This window comes from Arachis duranensis, chromosome 6 (assembly GCF_000817695.3).
Source record: "Arachis duranensis cultivar V14167 chromosome 6, aradu.V14167.gnm2.J7QH, whole genome shotgun sequence".
NCBI lineage: Eukaryota > Viridiplantae > Streptophyta > Magnoliopsida > Fabales > Fabaceae > Arachis > Arachis duranensis.
Window position 1 is genome coordinate 22959890 of NC_029777.3, and position 9249 is coordinate 22969138.

At 36.6% G+C, this 9249-nt stretch overlaps 1 pseudogene; it reads left to right on the forward strand.

Annotated features, from left to right (window-relative positions):
- The first annotated feature begins 1904 nt into the window (after positions 1 to 1904).
- Positions 1905 to 6639, forward strand: LOC127748447 (uncharacterized; annotated as a pseudogene).
- The last annotated feature ends 2610 nt before the right edge of the window (positions 6640 to 9249 follow it).

Genomic DNA, 9249 nt, shown 5'->3' on the forward strand with positions numbered 1-9249 from the left:
CTCCCTCTCTTCTTTTCAGAGAAATTCAAACATTAAGCATCATCCCTCCCCAGCGCCACACACTAACCTTTAGTCATAGAGAGCGATCCCAGACACCAGAGCCCCCTCCCCTTCCTCTGTATAGCGTCGTCTCTAATATTGCAGCACCATCATCGACTTCACAGGTAGCAGGTTGCAAATCGCAGCATCATCTCCTGCAATCGTCCTCCACTTCTCCGCCATCCATCTTAGTCCAGTCTAAGAGCGTTGATACGAGTCATGTGGGACAAACTGAGAACTGTCATATGCCAATTGGTCCAATTACAGGAGCAACAACTAAGAGAATAAAAGAAGGTTTTGCAAACATGGCTAAATCATGTGTTCAGGATATGCATCAAGAATTAGGCAAGACAATGATTAGCGATTATCAAAAGTCAAATGTCTTACTATTTTAAAAGATGCATTGAAGACCCTCATTAATCAAGATGAATTAACAGAGACATCACCTTCTTATAATTTGGCCCATTTTTTTCTGTTCTAGTGAACTTATGAGTTAGGATTTTAAATTTAAGAGGTATAAAAACCCTCTAAGACTTGGTAGCCACTTTTTTCTTAATTTTGATGAATAAAATTTTCTTTGAGTTTCTTTGAGAAACTTAGGTGTGAACAGGTGAGGTAGAGTGATTCCCTTAGCTGTTGCATCAGGAAATCAAATTGAGGTAGATGAGTCCCTTTCTTTGATCTTCCATCTTATCCTGGGTTACGTTCTGTATCATTTGGTATCAGATTTCAGGTACTAGATTAATTTTCATTAGTCTATGTTTATCCTTCTTGTGTTCTAAATACATTAAAAAAAATTCCAGTCACATATAGACAGTTTATCCTTACGTCTTATTCTTTTCTTGTTTATTGGCTTTTTCATTCCTTTTCCTAAGATTGTTGTCTGTCCTTGCTGCTTTTGTGTTTCTCATTCTTCTTTTTGTCCTTCCTTTTTTATTAGTTTATTATCTTTCTTCTCATTATTAGAAAAAAAAGAGAGTATGTACTTTAAAGTTTATGCAGTAGCACTTTAGTAAAGTAAAAAAAAAAAAAAACAAAGCAACAATCTCAAAAAAAAGAAACAAAAAAATCATTACATATGTTATTATTATTATTCTTATTCTTATTATTTTTTTATTTTTTTATTATCCTTATCTTTTGTCTTTTGTGTCTTTGTCCCTTTTATTATCCTTTCCATCTTTTCTTTTATCGTTGCGTTGGATTTTCTCTATCTTTTAATTTTGTTTGATTTCTAAAGTGCAACAGTCAAAGAGATTCAAGAATGGTAAAAGGCAAGAGTGGTAAGTTCAATAGAGGGTAAAAGCCAATTTTGAGAATAAACACGAGTGTCCATTTTTGAGTGAAACACGTGAGCGAGTGATTGTGAGGTCCTTTCTATAACATTTTGTTACAGGTTCATTGTTATGGCAGCTCATTCCGAAGATACTGTAGTTGACATGGAGTTGACGGAAAGGGCTATTCAACACTTAACCAATCGCTTGACTGAATTGGAAGCATGGAGACAAGAGGTGACACAGACACTATCCAAGAATACTAAACAAGGGCCTTTTCGGAATCAGTGTCCTAATCATGTACCTTCTGATGATGACTCTGATGGGGTTATAACATCTTGACACAAAAGTCAAGATAGCAATATCAACGCCATCAAGATGCAAATACCACCATTCAAAGGGAGAAATGATCCTAAAGTTTAGTTGGAGTGGGAACATAAGGTGGAAAGAATTTTTGCTTGTCATAATTACTTTGAAGCAAAGAAGGTTCGTTTGGCAGTAGTTGTATTCTCTCACTATGCCTTGCTTTGGTGGGATGAACTAGTGAAGACAAGACCGAGGAATGATGATCACCCTATAGAGTCTTGGGATCTTATGAAGCGCCTCATGAAGAAACGATTTGTGCCTTCGTACTACTACAGGGAAGTGCATCAGAAGTTATATCGACTGACTCAAGGCTCCAAGTCCGTTGAAGACTACCATAAGGAAATGGAGATGCTTATGATTACTGCTAACATAGAAGAGGACACTGAGGTTACTATGGCACGATTTGTAGGTGGTTTGAATAGAGCGATTGCTGATGTGATGGAGTTACACCATTATGTGGAGATGGAGGATTTGGTCAGTATGGCCATGAAGGTGGAGAGGCAACAACAAAGAAGAACACCAAGAGGATTGTCTCATGCTAATCCCAAGTGAGACTCTCGTGGTGCTGACACAACAAAGACTACGAGTATTGAATCCAATGTGTTGTTTGATGCTACGAAGAAGAAAGGTAATTCTAACTCTTCTTCTGCTACTTCTAGGCATCGAGATATTAAATGCTTCAAGTGTCATGGTATGGGTCATTATGCTAATGAATGCCCAAACAGGAGATTGATGGTTATTAGAGGAGATGATATTGTGTCTGATTCTGATCATGGTGATGATTCTGATCACAATAATATGCCACCTTTGAATCTCTTGTTGTTCGACGTGCTTTGAATTTGCAGGTGAAAGAAGAAAGTCTAGAGCAACTCCACAATCTTTCTCACACTAGATGCTTGGTGGGTGGAAAAGTGTGTAGTCTAATTATTGATGGCGGAAGTTGGACTAATGTGGCTAGTACACTTATGGTGGAGAAATTGGGTTTGACATGTGTTCGACATCCTAAACCATATACGTTGCAGTGGTTGAATGACAGTGGAGAGATCAAGGTTGACAAACAGGTGACAATTGCATTCTCTGTTGGTGAGTATATTGATGAGGCATTGTGTGATGTGGTGCCAATGCAAGCTTGTCATTTATTATTGGGGCGACCTTGGCAGTTCGACCGTCGAGCATTTCATGATGGTTACACGAATCGATTCTCCTTTGATTTTAATGGTCGCAAGATCACTCTTGCTCCTTTATCACCTAAGGAGGTTTACCTTGACCAGTTGAAGCTTCAATAGGATACCAAGGGGAACATGGGATGTGAGATCACAGAAAAATCTGAGAGAAAAGAGGCTATGAGAGAAAAGAATATAGCAAAAGGCCCAAAGGTGAGTGAAAAGAAAGAAAAGAGTCCATGTCATGAGAGTAGTACAAATACAAAAAAAATTGAGAAAGTTGAGAGCAAATTGTGTTTCTTTGAAAAAGAGAGAGATTTAAAGAGTGTTTTAATAGGCAAGAAAGATTTGTTTATGGTTCGGTTTCGGGATACTTTATTTTCTGACACTAACCTTAACCCAAATTTGCGAAATAGCTTTGTCTCTTTGTTGCAGGAATTTGCCGATGTCTTCCCTACTGACGTACCACGTGGTTTGCCTCCATTACGTGGGATTGAGCACCAAATTGATTTTATTCCTGTTGCTAGCATTCCTAATAGACCAGCCTATAGGAGTAATCCTAAAGAGACAAAGGAGCTTCAAAGGCAAGTGGAGGAGTTATTAGCCAAAGGTCACATCCGAGAGAGTATGAGTCCATGTGCTGTACCAGTTTTGTTGGTTCCAAAGAAGGATGGTACTTTGCGAATGTGTGTGGATTGTCGTGCAGTCAATAAAATTATGGTAAAGTATCGTTATCATATCCCTAGGTTAGATGACATGCTTGATGAGTTATATGGTGCATGCATATTCACTAAAATTGATTTGAAAAGTGGGTATCATCAAATTAAAATGAAACCAAGGGATGAATGGAAGATTGCATTTAAAACAAAACATGGGTTATATGAGTGGTTAGTAATGCCTTTTGGGTTAACTAATGCCCCTAGTACTTTTATGCGTCTAATTAACCATGTTTTGCGAGACTTTTTGGGTAAATTTGTTGTTGTTTATTTTGATGATATTCTCATTTCTAGCACTTGTTTGGATGACCACTTGTCACATGTTTCAACTGTTTTGGAAGTGCTTCGAACAGAAAAATTATATGCTAATCTTAAAAAGTGTACTTTTTCTATTGATCGAGTTATATTTCTTGGTTTTATTGTGAGTGCGAGTGAAATTGAAGTTGATGAGGAAAAGGTAAAGGCTATTCGTGAATTGCCAACACCTAAGAATGCTTCTGAGGTACGAAGTTTTCATGGGTTAGTTGGGTTTTATAGAAGATTTGTAAAAAAATTTTCTACCATTGCTGCGCCTCTCACAGAGGTTATAAAAAAAGATGTTGGATTTAAATAGGAAAGGGAACAAGACATTGCATTTCATACCCTATAAGACTGTTTGTGTTCTGCTCCTATTCTTGTTTTACCTAACTTTGATAAAACCTTTGAGATTGAATGTGATGCTTCTGGGATTAGTATAGGTGCTGTTTTAATGCAGGAAAAACAAGCCATTGCCTTCTTCAGTGAAAAGTTGAATTTAGCTCAGCGTAAATATTCAACATATGACAAAGAATTATATGCTTTGGTTCGGGCTTTAGAGGTTTGGCAACACTACCTCTTACCTAAGGAGTTTGTGATTCACACGAATCATGAATCTTTGAAGCACTTAAAAGGACAAGGTAAGCTTGATAAAAGACATGCTAAATGTGTGGAATTTATTGAAACATTCCCCTATGTGATTGCCTTTAAACAAGGTAAAGATAATGTCGTTGCTGATGCTTTATCTCGGAGATATGCTTTGATTACTACCCTTACCTCTAAGTTATTGGGATTTGAGTTTTTAAAGGAGTTATATGTCACTGATTCTGACTTTTCTGCTATTTATGCCTCTTGTGAACATAGTGCATTTAACAAATTTTATAGACATGAAGGTTTTCTGTTTCGTGGTAATAGAATTTGTGTGCCTGCTTGTTCAATGAGGGACTTACTTGTTCTTGAATCACATAATGGGGATTTGATGGGTCATTTTGGTGTGCATAAAACATTGGATGTGTTATCTGAACATTTTTACTAGCCACGCATGCATAGAGATGTTGAAAAATTTTGTGCTAAGTGTGTTGCATGTAAACAAGCTAAATCTAAGTCTTTACCACATGGTTTGTATGCCCCTTTACCTGTTCCTATGCATCCGTGGGTTGATATTTCCATGGATTTTGTTCATGGTTTGCCTCGAACAAAAAAAGGTCGAGATAGCATTTTTGTTATGGTAGAAAGATTTAGTAAAATGGCTCATTTTATTGCATGCCATAAAACTAATGATGCAACAAATATTGCTAATTTGTTTTTTAGAGAGGTTGTGCGTTTGCATGGTGTTCCCCAAACTATTATTTCTGATTGTGACGTAAAATTTTTGAGTTATTTTTGGAAAGTTTTATGGGGTAAAATAGGCACAAAATTATTATACTCCACTACTTGTCATCCTCAAACTGATGGTCAAACTGAAGTAGTAAATAGAACATTAGGGACCTTATTACGTGCTGTTGTTGGTAAGAATTTGAAAACTTGGGAAGATTGTTTACCTTTTATTGAGTTTGCTTATAATAGAACTATTCATTCTTCTACTGGATTTTCTCCTTTTGAATTTGTTTATGGTTTTAATCCTTTAACTATTTTGGACTTATTACCTTTGCCTTTGAGTGATATTGTTAGCTTGGATGCAGAAGGTAAAGCTGAAAAGGTTAAAGCTATGCACTTGAAAGCACATGAATTGCTTGAAAAAAAATAAGTTGACAGTTCAACGGGTAAATAAAGGTCGAAGATAACTTGTCTTTGAACCTGGTGACTGGGTATGGGTTCATTTGAGAAAGGAGAGGTTTCCTACTCAAAGAAAATCCAAGTTAGACCCTAGGGGTGATGGTCCATTTCAAGTGCTCGAAAGGATCAATAACATTGCTTATAAGATTGACCTTCCAGGTGAGTATAATGTATCAGCTACTTTTAATGTCTCTGACCTATCTCCTTTTGATTGTGATGCAGATTCGAGGATGAATCTTTTTCAGGAGGGAGGGAATGATACGAGTCATATGGGACAAACTGAGAACTGTCATATGCCAATTGATCCAATTACAAGAGCAACAACTAAGAGAATAAAAGAAGGTTTTGCAAACATGGCTAAATCATGTGTTCAGGAGATGCATCAAGAATTAGGCAAGACAATGATTAGCGATTATCAAAAGTCAAATGTCTTACTATTTTACAAGATGCATTGAAGACCCTCATTAATCAAGATGAATTAAAAGAGACATCACCTTCTTAGAATTTATTTTATATTTATTTTATTTTTGTTGTTTGTTTGTTTTAGGCCCAGTTATGATTTGGCCCATTTTTTCTATTCTAGTGAACTTATGAGTTAGGATTTTAAATTTAAGAGGTATAAAAACCCTCTAAGACTTGGTAGCCACTTTTTTCTTAATTTTGATGAATGAAATTTTCTTTGAGTTTCTTTTAGAAACTTGGGTGTGAACAGGTGAGGTAGAGTGATTCCCTTAGCTGTTGCATCATGAAATCAAATTGAGTTAGAGGAGTCCCTTTCTTTGATCTTCCATCCTATCCTGGGTTACGTTCCGTATCAAGCGTCGTCGTCCGTTTAAGTCCAGCTCCGTCGCCTCCTTAGCAGCCGCTGACCCACTGTGTCTCACTGTCCAGCGTCTCCATCGTCTCTTAGTCTTTGCATCATTTTCATCTCTCATTGCTCTAGTGCTCTACGCCTCTGCCGTCCGCCACGCACTATCGTCGTTTGCTGCTTCTACTACTTCCGCTTTGGTTTGAATCTTCATCTCTCAGTCTCTGATGCTCTTCTTTGCTTCATGCCTCCATCTTTGCTCTGCACGACTGTGTCTATGCTCTGTTTTTTGTCGTTATTCTCCGTTGCAACTGGCCACCTGGATGTTGTTATTGGGTACCTGCATCAGTGTTGTTGTATTCAAAACCTTGAGCCCTTTGATTCAAGCTTTTAATTGGTAGCAGCAGCCAACATGTTTACATTCTTTGAGCCCAAAATTCGAGCTATAGTTATGGCTCTCAAACTTTAATGTTCAAGACTTCAGGTAACCTATTTTAAAATTTTATTGCTTTTAGCTTTAGTCTATTATAGATTTGGATTTTAGTATTTTTTACAATGCTAAAATAAGATTAGAATGATGCAAAGAAAAGGACTTCTAAGTTTAGGTGATGGGCAAAGATATTAGAATCAGAGAGGTCCATGATTAAAATTTACTAAAGAAGAACTTCTAAATCAATGAGAGACAAAAACAATTGTCTAGTGAGCATGACATGCACCAACAAAAGGGAAAAAGGAAAAAAAGTGTCTTTTGCAATAATCTCAAGTAAATAGATAAATTTAATTTTGTTATTTAGGCAGATGAAAAAAGATACTAGTTTCTTCTACAATACTTGTTTTTTTGGAATATACAATTAGTGTTATAATTTATAAATTACTCTACTATTAAATGTTAATAGTTTATTTAAATCATGGTTCATGATTGTTAGTATTAATAATTTGATCATTTGATAATGTTGATGAACATGGTGATGATGATGATATGTTGATGCCAAAGAACATAAAGATATTGGAGGGTTCAAGTTTTAGTTTATTAAAATATTTAATTGATTATTTGTTATATTTAATTTTGGTTTTGTATTATATGATGCTTGGATTGTGTGTGTTCTATGTTGTACTTGTTGCATATTTGTAAAGGATTTTAATGAACTAAACTACTTAGTATAATTTGTACAACTATTTTAGTTTATTATATGTCTTGGTGTTAATGATTGTGTTATGACTTTGGTTTATGTCTCTTGAACTTGCTATTGAACTAGGCTGTAATACTCTACCATATAGAGTCTTATGCTTAAGTCATAAGTCAGAGATGGCAAGGTATTACGACCTCTAAAATAAAAAATTTAGTACATATAATAGTGTGAAAATCTTTATAACAAGGAGCCTTTGAAGGAAAAATGGGTAAACAAAAAATCGTAACTCAAAAGCGCAACCCTCCGATCAATAACATAGCGAACAAGGATTAACTAATGTTAGATTATATATATACAAAGGAGTGTCAAAAACAGGAATATCAAAGCTCAAAATCCGGTTGCGAAGATAATCGGTCCGAGCATAGCAATATATACATGTAAATAAAATAGAAAACCCCAGAGAAAACCCAAAGGGATACAAATACAGAAAACCTATTCTCCAAATTCTCCTATAAGAGAAGTGATCACAGTTTGTATTATTTAATGGAGATAAAAGTATCTAAGAGAAAACATAAAACCAAAACAGAGTCCTGAGAACGAAGGATCTTCGCTAATCCATAAGTCTCCAGCATACATCAGCGAGAAGCCTCATGTCCTGTATATGAAAACCACAAAATCCGCATGGGTGAGAACCAGAGGTTCCCAGCATGGTAACAGTTACCACATACATAACATGTAATATGAGAGGAAAGCCAAAGGTAATCCTAGAACTTCCTCCAGATAAAAATCAAAGCTTATAAACAAGCTAAACCATAAATGGCGATTGACTGATGATTCTTCAGACTAACTAATACTTCCCTCTCCAAATCCTTCAGACCTCCCAAGCAGGAGTATAATATAGCACATACAGTTATATCATACAAGAGATATACAAATATGAACAGATAAGACATTTAGACAATTAGCAAGTAATATGCAGTCAAATAGGCAATCTCAAACAATTTACATAGTATGCATATGATGAATGCCTGTCCCTAATGGCTGATGATATCATCTGTCGGTTATATAGCCAACTCGACAAGCCTGGTAGCTTACTATTGGACTATCCCTCTGTCGTGCATCCCTAACTCGAGTTATACTCAACATAATCGTGATCATAATCATGATCCATATCCAACACCCTCACTGGTGTATATTTACGGGGGTGAGCTCATCTGGGTCTTTCACAGTGCCCGGCCACCCTTACGAAATAGGGACAACAGAGTCTCGAGTCTCCACTTGGAGCACGTGGTGGCTAGCCACTGCTTTCTCCCAGGGAAACATGTGTCTCCGATGGTGGAAGTGCAACATTCAAAATTCATTCAACAACATATATGTATTTATACTTAGCCATAATCATGGCTCTGCCGTAACACGGCAATAATCCAGTCATCCGGCTCACGGTTAAATCCACAACCAGCCAATTCAAAAATAATTCAGCCCATTGACTCATGGCACATACAGCACTTCCACCGCCATCCTCATTGATCATTCATTTTTCTCTTGCTTCACTCGCAAGTTACCATATCCCTTAGCTCCTTTTCTCATTGCCAGGCATATCATAACGATTTAAGACACAAGTGGTGAGATCGGAGGCTTAGAAGTATGAAATTTGGCTTTCAAAACTCAAAAATCAACTTTTGGATG